Raw genomic sequence first — 12,760 nt, 5'->3', positions numbered from 1 at the left:
GCATACACACACACACAAACACACACAAATTCAATGGGTGCTCAGTGCCTGTCTTTTATCCATTAGGCAACAATCACTAAGTGTCTAGAACTTACAGGCTTTTCAGAAACAAAATTAAAAAAAAAAACAAAAACAGGATCTTTAAAAAAGACTAGAGCCGAGCACAGTGGTTCACACCTATAATCCCAGCACTTTGGGAGGCCAAAGCAGAAGCACCATTTGAAGTTTGAGATCAGCCTGGGCAATCTAATGAGACCCCCATTTCTACAAAAATAAAATAAAATAAAATTAGCTGGGCATGGTGGTATGTGCCTATAGTCCCAGTTACTTGGGAGGCTGAGGCAGAAGGATCACTTGAGCCCAGGAGTTCAAGGCTACAGTGAGCTATGATTGTGCCTCAGCACTCCAGCCTGGGCGACAGAAGGAGACTCTATCTCTAAAAAAATTTGTTTTTAAGTAAAGGCTACAAAATACTAAAATGACAAATTCAAAAATAATAATTTAATGGCATACAAAATAGAACAGTATATCAAGTTCATTAACAGTTAAATTTAGTATGCATTTAAAAACCCATTATATTTGAAGATGATTTTTAGGTTGGATCTTCTCACTTCCCAAGAATTCCCAAGTACATGTAATTCTTATGGAGAAATCACAGCCATGTAAATTAAATTAGTTATGCACAGACAAATAATTTCAAAAGCAAAATTACCAGAGTTTTCAAAAATTTATAGCAAAAATATAAATGTTTAATGCAGGATGTGGATGCATTTTAATACGTTTATTATGATGTCGGCTGAAGTCTCCACAAGTGACAGTGTTTAGGGCCTGCGAAGGCAAAAACAGGCCTGCCTAACATAGATGAGGCTGGGAAGGAAGACTTTGCATAGGCAAGTCAGCAGCCAGAGGCTGAAAGGCAGGCCCAGTGGAGGCATAAATGATTCATTGATTTTTAAATCACCACTAGTTGAAAAGCCTCCCTTTTCATATACACAAATCCAGCATGGGTATGGCTTTCCACACAGAGCAACACAAAGAGTTCATTTTTATTTACATATTTCTGTTTTGCATTTCTATATTTCTACTTACACATTTCTATGTTATTTATGTCTATTTTCATTCCTTATAGAGTTTGGGGTGAGAAAAGCTCATTACTTGGGGCCACAGCCTATCACCTACACTCTTGGTGAAATGGCGACAGGCACAGCAAGCAGGAAAAACTGGCCTCCTTCGGCACACAATGCCCTCCAGGCCCTTCTTTCCCTTTGCTACTTTATTCCTATACAGGCTAGTTTCTTAATTTCCTTCATTCTCTACCCCTATCACATTCACCAAGGCTAGGCTCTCCTTTCCGCTTAGTGAATCCCATAGGCAGGTCAGCATTGCCCAGGCCTACTTGCCTCTTCCTCTCAGAAATTGGAGATGCCGAACTGAAAGAATATGGCGTCAGCCTGACATTAAAGCTCCAAGGATCTATCCTGAATGCATCATTCCAGAGTTATCTCCCAAGGAAACTCTTTATAAACTTTATGCTCTGCCCATCATTTCCCTTCAGATTTGAACATGTGCAGCAGTTAGTGGCAATCAAATGGATGTGTCCGTGACTCAAATACTTAGTCGATCATTTAGCTGAACACTGCTAGCTTGCCATCTTGGTCTTGACCTTTATAGAGTGTTAAATTATAAAAAATGATACATAAGCTGTTTAATATATAACCATAAAGAATCAAAGAGATGCTGATGATTGAAATACAGAGCATAAAATGATTACAATTCTAAAAATTCCCAAGATAACACCCATCAGACCCAGAAGCTGCATTTATCTGATCAAAATTCTTATATAGCTCATAAAAATTTCTCAAGCACTTCAGAAATCCTTAAAAAGAAAATTGAGTTATGGCTAAATACAATTTGTTTTCTCACTTATTGGGAATAAAAAATTATCCACATCTACAAAGTCCAATGATGAGATCTCTAATATGATCGTTTAGAAACAAAATGCAAAAATTATTAAAGTAAGCAGGTTGATATTTTTCAAAGCACGAAATTCAATAATTCCAATTTCAGGTCTTGAAAAGGGTTTTTGTCTATTTGTGAATGCTGCAAGGCCTAGTAACATTTAACCATACTGTGATGGATATAGTGGGATGACCTATGAAGGCTGCCTGAGCTCCCTGCTACTCTCAATCATGTGACCCTTCTGGATGCAGACAGGGAGACATGAGGGTCTTATCTCTAATGCAGGTGTCACAAAGGAAGGGGAAAATATATTCTTGGTTTTTAGATTATCATTTTAAGTCTCAGTCCAGGGTGTAAGACAGGAAGATTTGGAAAGAGTCTCTGTTGAGAAAGATGTGTTATGTTCCTCAACCCATGCCTCCACCCTCAGTAGACAAGAGCCTCAGAACTGAGAAGAAGGAGTAGAGCAGGAAAGTAAGAGAATGCTTTGGTTTATTTAGAGACAGAGTCTCACTTTGTTGCCCAGGCTGGAATGCAGTGGCATAATCATAGCTCACTGCAGCCTTGAACTCCTGAGCTCAAGTGATCCTCCTGTCTCAGCCTCCCGAGTAGCTGGGACTACAGATGTGCACCACCATGCCTAGGTAATTAAAAAAAAAATTAAGAGACAGTGTCTTGCCATGTTGCCCAGGTTGGTCTTGAACTTCTGGGCTCAAGTGATTCACCCTCCCTTGGCCTCCTAAAGTGCTGGGATTACAGGTATGAGCCATCACACCCAGCCCAGAAGAGAATTTGAAAGCTGGGATCTTGCGGTCATGATGAGAAGAAGCCACATTTGGGAGAAGTAAAGACCATGTCATTAGAGGCCTGATGGGCAGTTGGCCACCCTAATGGATGGCAGCAGGGAGGGAAGACAGGATAACTGCACATCCCAAGGAAGCCCAGTGCAGAATATACCAAGAACCTGAGAAGTGGGTTCCTCCTCCCCACCACTGTTATTTCAGTCTTGCATAAACTCTGGAGTTCAAAATCAACATGTGGGGTGTGAAGGAGGGAGGGGGTGAATCCTAAATCTGATTGGGTTTAAACCTGAATTGACTGAGTTTAAGTGGAGGATTGTTTTCTGCCATCAGAAAGAATGATGCTTCTAGAAAGGCATTAAATCCAGACATAAGCAGCATAAGCTCCAGAACCTTGTCTGTCTTGCTTATGGCTGTATACCTAGCACCTAGTACCCGGCACAGTAGCATTTCGATAGGTATCTGTGGAGTGTATAACTGTCCCTTACAGAAAATAATGAGTGATTTAGAATTATCCCAAGTGTGTTAAGCATCAATACAAATTGGGAAGTTTTGCTCTAACCAAAGTAACTATTTAATTTCTTGATCACATGCCACTTATTCTTCACTCCATCTCAGTGCTAATGCTACATCTTTTCCCCAACCTCCTCTGCAACTGTACCTGCTGGAATCCTCTATTCTTCAATGCTCACCTCAAATGAAGCTTTTCCTTCTTTGAAGCTTTTCTCCTGTCTCCTCTCAGCTGGAAAGGAATGCTCGCTCCTGAATAACAGTGTCTCTGTGTACCTCTTAGGGAAGTTCTTGGAACTTTTCAAGGTCTGTTTTGTACAATATTGTTACAGAATGAACAAGCACATGATGAGCTCTGATCATTCTTATCGCTACTCAGCACCATCTCCTCAGTGCTTTATAGTCACATGTTTTGAAAAAAACATTTATAAAGTACTTCTTTATATTTTTCTATGGTGTGTCTAATTTTTCTTCTTTTAGTGTACATAAAATGTATATGTACAGTTTAACAAATAATTATGAAGTGAATGTCCATGTAACCTCTACCCAGGTTAAAAAATTGAACATTGTTAGCACTTTGAAAGTGCAAACAATGCAAGACTCCAGCTTCCAATTTCGCTTCTGGGCCGGGCACCCAAAACAGGTGCCTTTCTCTGATCATTCCTTCTTCTCCCACCCAGAATTAAACCAAGGGTCGTATTGAGCCAGCATTCTCTGGTGAGGTATAAAAGGTTCTGTCTGTTTGGAGTGGTCAAAGTCCATGCCATAGTGGTCATTAAAATTTTTGAAGATCATCCCTGGACATAACCACTATTTTGAGTTCTGCGACAATCATTTCCTTGCTTTTCCTTATAGTTTTATCGCTTATGAATGCAGTCATTAAAACTTTTGCCTGCTTTTGAACTTTATATGAATGGCATTGTATGGTATGTATTCTTTATATCTTGCTTATTTCAGCCAATAGTATGTCATGCATGTGGTCGTATATAGATGCCCTTCAGTTTCATTGATGTACAATATTCTGTTGTGTGACTATATTCGGATTTCATTCATTCTCTTGTTGATGGACATAAGGTGGTTTCCAGCATTTGGCTATTACAAACAAAAGCTGATAAGAGCATTCTTCTTTTTCCCTCTCGAGACAGAGTCTCACTCTGTCACTCAGGCTGGAGTGTAGTGGCACGATCTTGGCTCACTGCAACCTCCGCCTCTCGGGTTCAAGCAATTCTCCTGCCTAAGCCTCCCGAGTAGATGGGACTACAGGCATGCGCCATCACATCCAGCTAATATTTTTTTTTTTTAGTAGAGACAGGGTTTCATCATGTTGGTCAGGCTGGTCTCGAACTCATGACCTTAGGTGATCCACTCATCTCAGCTTCCCAGAGTGCTAGGATTACAGGCGTGAGCCACTGCACCCAGCCTAGAACATTATTGTACATGGTTTTTGGTGCATATATGAATGATTACCTCTGGGGTGTATTATCCTAGTGGGGTGAAAGATGTCACAGGTTGGGCTCTCTAGAAGCAAAAGCTGAGATGAAATGTTGGGTGCAAGATGTTTATTAGGGATCAATAGCAGTGGAAGGAAGGCAGAGGGAGTAGTATTGGGCAGGAGAGATGAACTATGATACAAGGCTGACAAAGCTTGAGCTAACTTGGCACTGAGTTTTGGAACAAGTAGAGCCCATTGGTGTGTTCTGTGTCAGGTTGAAATGGTCACCTTAGGAAGAGTGTGACCACGGGTGAAGCAGCTCTTTGCAGCTAAGGCAGAGTCTCGAGGAGCTGACAGCCGGAGGCTATCTGCTGACTGTACCTCCCCCGCATACCTGAGTAGAATGTTCTTCCTCAAAGCAGAATCTAGGTGGCACATCTCTGTGTCGCTACTACAAAAGGGTGCATATGTGTTCAACTCTAATAAATACTGCCAAACTGGTTTCCAAAGTGGTTGTACAATTTACATTTTCACTTGCACTCTATGAGAGTCCCCATCCTCACAAACTCTGGCTATTGTCAGTCTGTAAACATTTTAGCCATTCTAATGGATGTGTAGCAGTATCTCATTGTTTTTGTTTTGTTTTGTTTTGAGACAGAGTCTCGTTGTGTCACCCCAGGCTGGAGTGTAGTGGCATGACCATGACTCACTGTAGCCTCGACCTCCCAAGGATATGTGATCCTCCTGCTTTAGCCTCCTGAGTAGCTGGGACTACAGGTGTATGCCACCATGCCAGACTAATTTATTTTTTATTTTTGTAAAGACAGGATTTTGCCATGTTGCCTACGCTGGTCTCGAACTCCTGGGCTCAAGCAATACACCCACCTTGGCCTCCCAAAGTGCTGGGGATACAAGCATGGGCCACTGTGCCGGGCCTCACTGTGGTTTTAACTTGCATTTCCCTGATGACTATTGAGGTTAAAGACATTCTCATATATTAATTGCTTTGTTAAGTCTTCTTTCGTCCACTTGTGTTTGTCTTCCACAGAGAATGAGTCTCTTTCAGGCAAAGGTCAGCAAACACAGCCTGAAGCCCATTTTTGTATGGCCCTTGAGCTAAGAATGTTTTTACATTTAAAATTGTTTTAAAAAATCAAAAGAATAATAATATTTAGTTGTATGAAATTCAAATTCCAGTGTCCATAAAAACAGTTTTATTGGAATCCAGCCATGTTCATGTGGTTACCTATAGTCTATGGCTGCTTTCATGTTACAACAGCAGAGTTTAGTGGTTGTGACAAAGGCTTTATAATCTGTAAACCTCAAATACTTACTACCTGGCCCTTTACAGAAAAGGTTTGCTGGTCCTTGTTCTAGGTCACTAGTTCTCCAAGTGTGGTCCCTGGACGAACAGCATCAGCATCAGCATCAGTGGGGAACTTGTTAGAGAGACAAATTCTTGGCCCCACTCCAAACTTACCAATTCAGAAACTCTGGGAGTGGGGCCAACTATCTGTGTTTTAACAAGCCCTCCAGATGATGCTGATGTGCTAAAGTTTGAAAACCACTGATCTAGGCCCAGGACAAGGACCCAATCCTTTTTTTTTCCTTTGAGAGAGAGAGAGTGTGTGTGTATGTGTGTAGACATCATTGTCTTTTGTCTTTTGGTATCTTGTTCCACATGCAGTGGGTAAGCTGGGGGAGAGCCATGAAAAATGTTAAATAAGTGTATTATTATGCATGTGAAATCTGGCAAGAATGGACACTCAGGACAAGATTGAAGGAAGAGAAATGGGAGAAACAAGAAGGCAACATGGAAGCTGAAGCTGAAGGGTATGTGTGGAGTGGGGAGGGCACGATGTAGCTACGGAGCCAGTCCCTGAACTGCCTTCCCTCCTACCTCTTATTATTATTATATTTTTTTTGAGATAGAGTTTCGCTCTTGTTGCCCAGGCTGGAGTGTAATGGCATGATTTCAGCTCACTGCAACCTCTGCCTCCCAGGTTCAAGCGATTCTCCTGCTTCAGCCTCCCAAGTAGCTGGGATTACGGGCATGCGCCACCACACCCAGCTAATTTTGTATTTTCATTAGAGACGGGATTTCTCCACTTTGGTCAGGCTGGCCTTAAACTCCCGACCTCAAGTGATTCTCCCATCTCGGCCTCCCAAAGTGCTGGGATTATAGGCATGAGCCACCGTGCCTGGCCCCTCCAGCCTCTTTTTAAACAAAGACGAATCGAGTGTGACTCCTGTCCTCAAAAAAGTCACAGTCTAAGTAGGGAAGTAGCCTAACCCTCTTCTCCCTCATTACGGCCTTTCTTCAGAACTTACCTTTAGGGAAGTGTAACTGCACCAAATTGCTGACCCTGATAAATGATAATAAACAGAGAAAATGAACTTGGCAAACAGCACTTCCGCCTTATTCCTATTTTAGTTTAGCACTGACTTTCAGACTTACTTTATCATATTCTGGCTTTTTCCTTGGCTTAGCCAAAACTCAAAGCAGCACCCTGCTTTTTTTTTTTGTTGTTAACTACCATCCACTGAGTATCTGTTATATGCCGGGATCATGTTAAATGTTTTATACATATATTTTACATTAAATCCTCATGAAATCACGTTGAATTAGGTATTATTATACCCATTTTACAGATACAACTCGGAGGAGAGAGAGGTTAAACAATTTGGTAGAATCTGAACTCCAAGTCTTTCTGACTCTACAGCCAAAGCTGGTAATAATTGTACTATTTTGCCTCTAATAATATCGCCATGGATAATATTGTGCCTTTACATACATAGTAAATACATGGAAATCAATGGTAACGTGTGCATCCATGAGAATTTTTACTTGCACGTCATAGAAACTAACTGACTTATTTAAATGGAAATAAAATGTATTAAATAGTGAAAAAAATATTGTGCCTTTAGTAAACCCATTTCAGATTATTTAGCATGTGTTTTGTGTTTTAGGGCATGTATGAGTGGGTAGAATTTCAGGGTTGGGAGCATTTAAGAAAATCTTGCTGGGTGCGGTGGCTCACGCCTGTAATCCCAGGACTTTGGGAGGCCAAGGCGGGCAGATCAAGAGGTCAGGAGTTCGAGACCAGCCTGACCAACATGGTGAAACCCCATCTCTACTAAAAATACAAAAATTAGCCAGGCGTGGTGGCACATGCCTGTTGTCCCAGCTACTCGGGAGGCTGAGACAGGAGAATCGCTTGAATCTGGGAGGTGGTGGTTGCGGTGAGCCGGGATTGTACCACTGCACCCCAGCCTGGGTGACAGAACGAGACTCTGTCTCAAAAAAAAAAAAAAAAAAAGAAAGAAAGAAAATCTCATCTTTTTTTCCTGAGCTAGTTTTGCAAAATTGCTTAAAAGTAGAAAAATCATTTCATATACCACCTAAAACAATGTCAAAAAACATTCCTCAATCAAGTAACATTATTGTGAACAGTATAATACTCACATTGCTTCTGTTACACTATACATTACTACTGCATTGTCTCTTCTGTGTGAAATTGTTCTGTTCATTTTTTTTTTTGAGGCGGAGTCTTGCTCTGTCACCCAGGCTAGAGTACAGTGGCGTAATCTTGGCTCACTGCAACCTCTGCCTCCCAAGTTCAAGCGATTCTCCTGCTTCAGCCTCCCAAGTAGCTGGGATTACAGGTGCCCGCCACCGCACCCAGCTAATTTTTTTTATTTTTAGAAGAGATGGGGTTTCACCCTCTTGGCCAGGCTGGTCTTGAACTCCTGACTTCATGATCTACCCAGCTCGGCCTCTCAATGTGCTGGGATTACAGGCGTGAGCCACTGCACCTGGCCTGTTCTTTTTTTTTTTTTTTTTGACTCACCCTATCTACAAGGTCATACTCCTTCTGTTAAGGATTAATTTCAACTTGTCCAGTTTTGAGTAAAACGTTTTGATTCATCTATAAAATGGTATTTATCTATTATATAAAGAAACACCTTCATTGAGGGAAAACTAGAATAGAAAAGCAAAATAAGAAAAAAATATCACACACAATCCCACCACCTTGCTGTAACTACTGGTTTAACATTTGGAGTAGAACCTTCCAGGGTTTTTCCTTTGTGGAAATACATTTATGTAAATAGTGTTTTTCAGTGTGTGTGTGTGTGTGGTGAAAATGGAATCATTCTAACTTTTTGCCTGTATGTTTTCACTTAACAATATACAGGAATATATTTTCATGTCAACAGATACCTGATTACATAATCATTCCTTTTTGTTTTTTTTTTTTTTGAAACAGAGTCTCACTCTGTCGCCCAGGCGGGGGTGCAGTGGTGTGACCTCGCCTCACTGCAACCTCCGCCTCCAGAGTTCAAGCCATTCTCCTGCCTCAGACTCCCTAGTAGCTGGGATTACAGGTGCCCGCCACTACGCACAGCTAATTTTTTGTATTTTTAGTACAGATGGGGTTTCATCATGTTGGCCAGGCTGGTCTCGAACTTCTGACCTTGTGATTCACCCGCCTCGGCCTCCCAAAGTTCTGGGATTACAGGCATGAGCCACTGCGCCCGGTCAACCCATAATCATTCTTAATGCTTGCATAGCATTCCATTTATTAATGTACTATACAACGTTTTGCCAATCCTTTCTTCTTGGACATCTCAGTTGTTTCTATTATGCTCTCCCCTTCTTTGCGCAAACTGTCCTAAGTCCCATTACTGTTTTGAGAGTTTACTTTAGAGCATGGGTGTCCAACCTTTTGGCTTCCCTGGGTCAAACTGGAAGAATAATTGTCTTGGGCCACACATAAAATACTAATGCCAACGATAGCTGATACTCAAAAAAACAAAAAACAAAAAACAAAAACAAACAAAAAAAAAAGTCCATGCCTAATTTTCATGATATCCGCCACCACAGATAGGCAAAAAAGTTCTTGCATTCAAAGGGTCGGACACGGCTGCTTTAGAGGGAACACCATGGAGACAGATGGCAGAAATATTTTTCAGTTATTTTCTCAGTATAATTTCTACTGTCAAGGAGGAGGCCCTGTGAAGACCAGTGAACTTAATAAAGGTGAAAAACGAGGTTTGGACTAGACAGTCTGGGGTTTGAATGTCACTTACTAGCTGTGGAACCTTAGATGAGTTATTTAGCCTAAATCTACATTTTCTCATCTGTAAAATAGGGATAATAATATTTATTTCATAGAATTATTTGGAGGATTAGCAATATCATATGTAAAGAATCTAGCACAGTGCCTAATACAATAGTGGGTGCTCAAGAAATGGTAGACATATACTAGTTATTACCATGACCTTTTCCTTAAAATACAGATCACCAAGGAAATATCACATTTTCAAAAATGCCACTATCATAAATGTCTTTAAAAAATAGTGAGAAAGCTTACTGATATGAACAGAATGGTTACTGCAACTGTAAGCAAGACAGTGTGTCCAGAATCTTTTGTGCCAGTTTCTGAAGAACATTAATCAGTCGGATCACAATGTGGTTTTAAGTCATACTGTGGTTTCAATGACAAATTTCAGATACAAAATAAGAGAAGGAACATGAAGCCTTTGGCTTTTCCTTTATGAACTTTATAAAACATTTAATATCACCAGTGAACACATACATGTTCTAGTAGCTACTAAACAAGTTTAGCTATTCGAGAATGATTATTGAACAACCTCTACAATCTACCAAAATGGACGTATTGACCGGTAGACCAGGATTAGTTCTGAGGTTCCCAGTTGATTTTTATTTTTATTTTATTTTTTGATACGGAGTCTCGCTCTGTTGCCAGGCTGGAGTGCAGTGGCATGATCTTGGCTCGCCGCAATCTCTGCCTCCTGGGTTCAAGCGATTCTCCTGCCTCAGCCTCCCGAGTAGCTGGGATTACAGGCATGCACCACCATACCCAGCTAATTTTTGTATTTTTAGTAGAGACGGGGTTTCACCATGTTGGCCAGGATGGTCTGGATCTCCTTGTGATCAGCCTGCCTCGGCCTCCCAAAGTGCTGGGATTGCAGGCGTGAGAGCCAGTTCTTTATAAAAGTTTGCTCTGTTCTCCAACTGCAATGGAATAGAGCAATCCAAGACCATTTCAAATGAAAAGACATAATTGGGGAAAGTAGTAGCAGATAGAGCAAGGTGTTGAGTAGGCTCAGAAATGAGATGACTCTTGTTGAACAAAGTCTACAGATCATGAATTTTAGGCAGATTTACAAATAAGGATAGCACATGCTCTGTAAATAGCAGCTGTTGCCACAAGCCAAAGGGCAATATTTACATGAATCCTGTGGCAAGGTCTGTTGACCAAGCATTGACCTTTCCAGCCAAATTCATATACTTGGTAGCCGCGTCATCTTGAAAAGGATTGCATTATACATGCATGGAAAATTGCCAACGTACAAATATGTTCTGCCCCCAAATAAATTTTTAAATTCTTTTTTTGGAACATGGAACACATGTCCCCAAAAAAAAAAAAAAAGGTGTTATAAAGGGATGTGAGTTTCCCAGATTTCCTCACAAAAGTGCATTTAACCCACGATGTAACTGAAATACTGTACACTGACAATGAGAAATACAGTACACTGACAATGAGAAATACAGTGGAACAAAACTGACTTGAAAGCAGGGACACACCAATACACAACAAATATTTCTTGAGCTTTTCTCCTTTGCAGCCCCATGCAATGAAAGAAGAATTCTATCTTTCAATAGCTGCAATATGGTAAAAAAATAAATCCTCCACTGTTGCTGTCCTTAAGGGTACTTCTCAAGTCAGGGTATTTAGAGTCTCCATTGCCTCAAGTATTTATCATTTCTATGTGTTGGGAACATTTCATGTCCTCTCTTCTAGCTATTTCGAAATATACATTGCATTGTTTGTTCACTAGAGTCACCCTACTCTACTTTGAACATTAGAACTTATTCCTTCCATCTAACTGTATATTTGTACTCATTAACCAACCTCTCTTCATTGATCTGCCTCAACCCCACACACCCTTCCCAGTCTTCTGGTACCTATCATTTTACTCTCTACCTCCATGAGATCAACTTTTTAGCTCCCACATATGAGTGAGAACATGTGATATTTGTCTCTCTGTGTCTGGCTTATTTTGTGCAACATAATAAACATCAGTTTCATTTATGTTGCTGCAAATGACATTTCATTCTTTTTTATGGCTGAATAGTATTCCATTGTGTATACAGACCACATTTTCCTTAACCATTCACCTGCTGATGGACACTGATTGATTCTGTATCACGAAATGATTTTATATCCATGATCATTCATATTATCAGTGTTGTATTATTACCAAATAATAATGGAGGTGCAAATAGAACCTGTGCCAAAAAATCACAGTAATTCATTTCAATTACTAATATTGAGTGCCTATCACGTTGCCCCAGGTTCGGTGGGGAACCTTGTCCCCTAGGAATTTAAAAATGTAGTGGTGAAGGCAAGAGAAGGGTTCCTGCACATTGGCTACCTGAGAGGTACCAGAGGTGAAAATGGAGCAAATATACGTAAAACTTGAGAGTCAGACTGCCTTGTAAGTGAATGTGTTTGCAGCTGCAATCAAGAGATTCAAGGAGTGCTTCTCTTTGTGCAGAATTTAGGAAGGTGGAAACAGCACCGCTAATCCTACCTCTTTAGAGATCTGGGAAAGGGCAGTCCCAGAGGGGTTCCGCGCTTTGCAAATGGTGAAAAAGACCTTCTACAGTACAGTTAGGAGCAGAGGAAAAGTTCTTTGTGCAAGAAGGGGAGAGCGCCCCGAGGTACAAAGAGCAGATTTAAGGGAAAGAGGATTCGTTCTGCACGCATCTGCGAGGGGAGCTCAGGCTCACTGTTGGGGGCGTGTGGGAAAGGAGATTTTCAGGGGGCCGCGAGTTGTGGGTTCCCGCCTCCACCCCTGTCCGCGCCCCACACTCAGGCAACAGTTGGTCGTGCGGGGCCGGCCCGGGCTCTGGGTGGGGAAGGGGAGTCTCGCGATCGTTGAGGGGGGGTGGAGGAAGGGGGGAGAGTGACGGGGGGAGGCCATGACGTAGGGTGGGTGGACGGAAGTGGGGCAGGGTTGAGGGTTA

At 41.3% G+C, this 12,760-nt stretch overlaps 1 protein-coding gene across 1 annotated transcript in view; it reads right to left on the bottom strand.

The window, feature by feature from the left end:
- Positions 1–3,491, bottom strand: part of OCRL (OCRL inositol polyphosphate-5-phosphatase) — a 60,605-nt gene extending 57,114 nt beyond the window's left edge. The window contains exon 1 of the mRNA XM_058441571.1: positions 3,452–3,491. The gene's annotated coding sequence lies outside the window, so the exon portion shown is untranslated. The remainder of the gene's footprint in view (positions 1–3,451) is intronic.
- Between the last annotated feature and the right edge of the window lie 9,269 nt (positions 3,492–12,760).

Source organism: Hylobates moloch, unplaced genomic scaffold, assembly GCF_009828535.3.
Source record: "Hylobates moloch isolate HMO894 unplaced genomic scaffold, HMol_V3 SCAFFOLD_7, whole genome shotgun sequence".
NCBI lineage: Eukaryota > Metazoa > Chordata > Mammalia > Primates > Hylobatidae > Hylobates > Hylobates moloch.
This window is presented reverse-complemented; position numbering and strand designations above follow the sequence as displayed.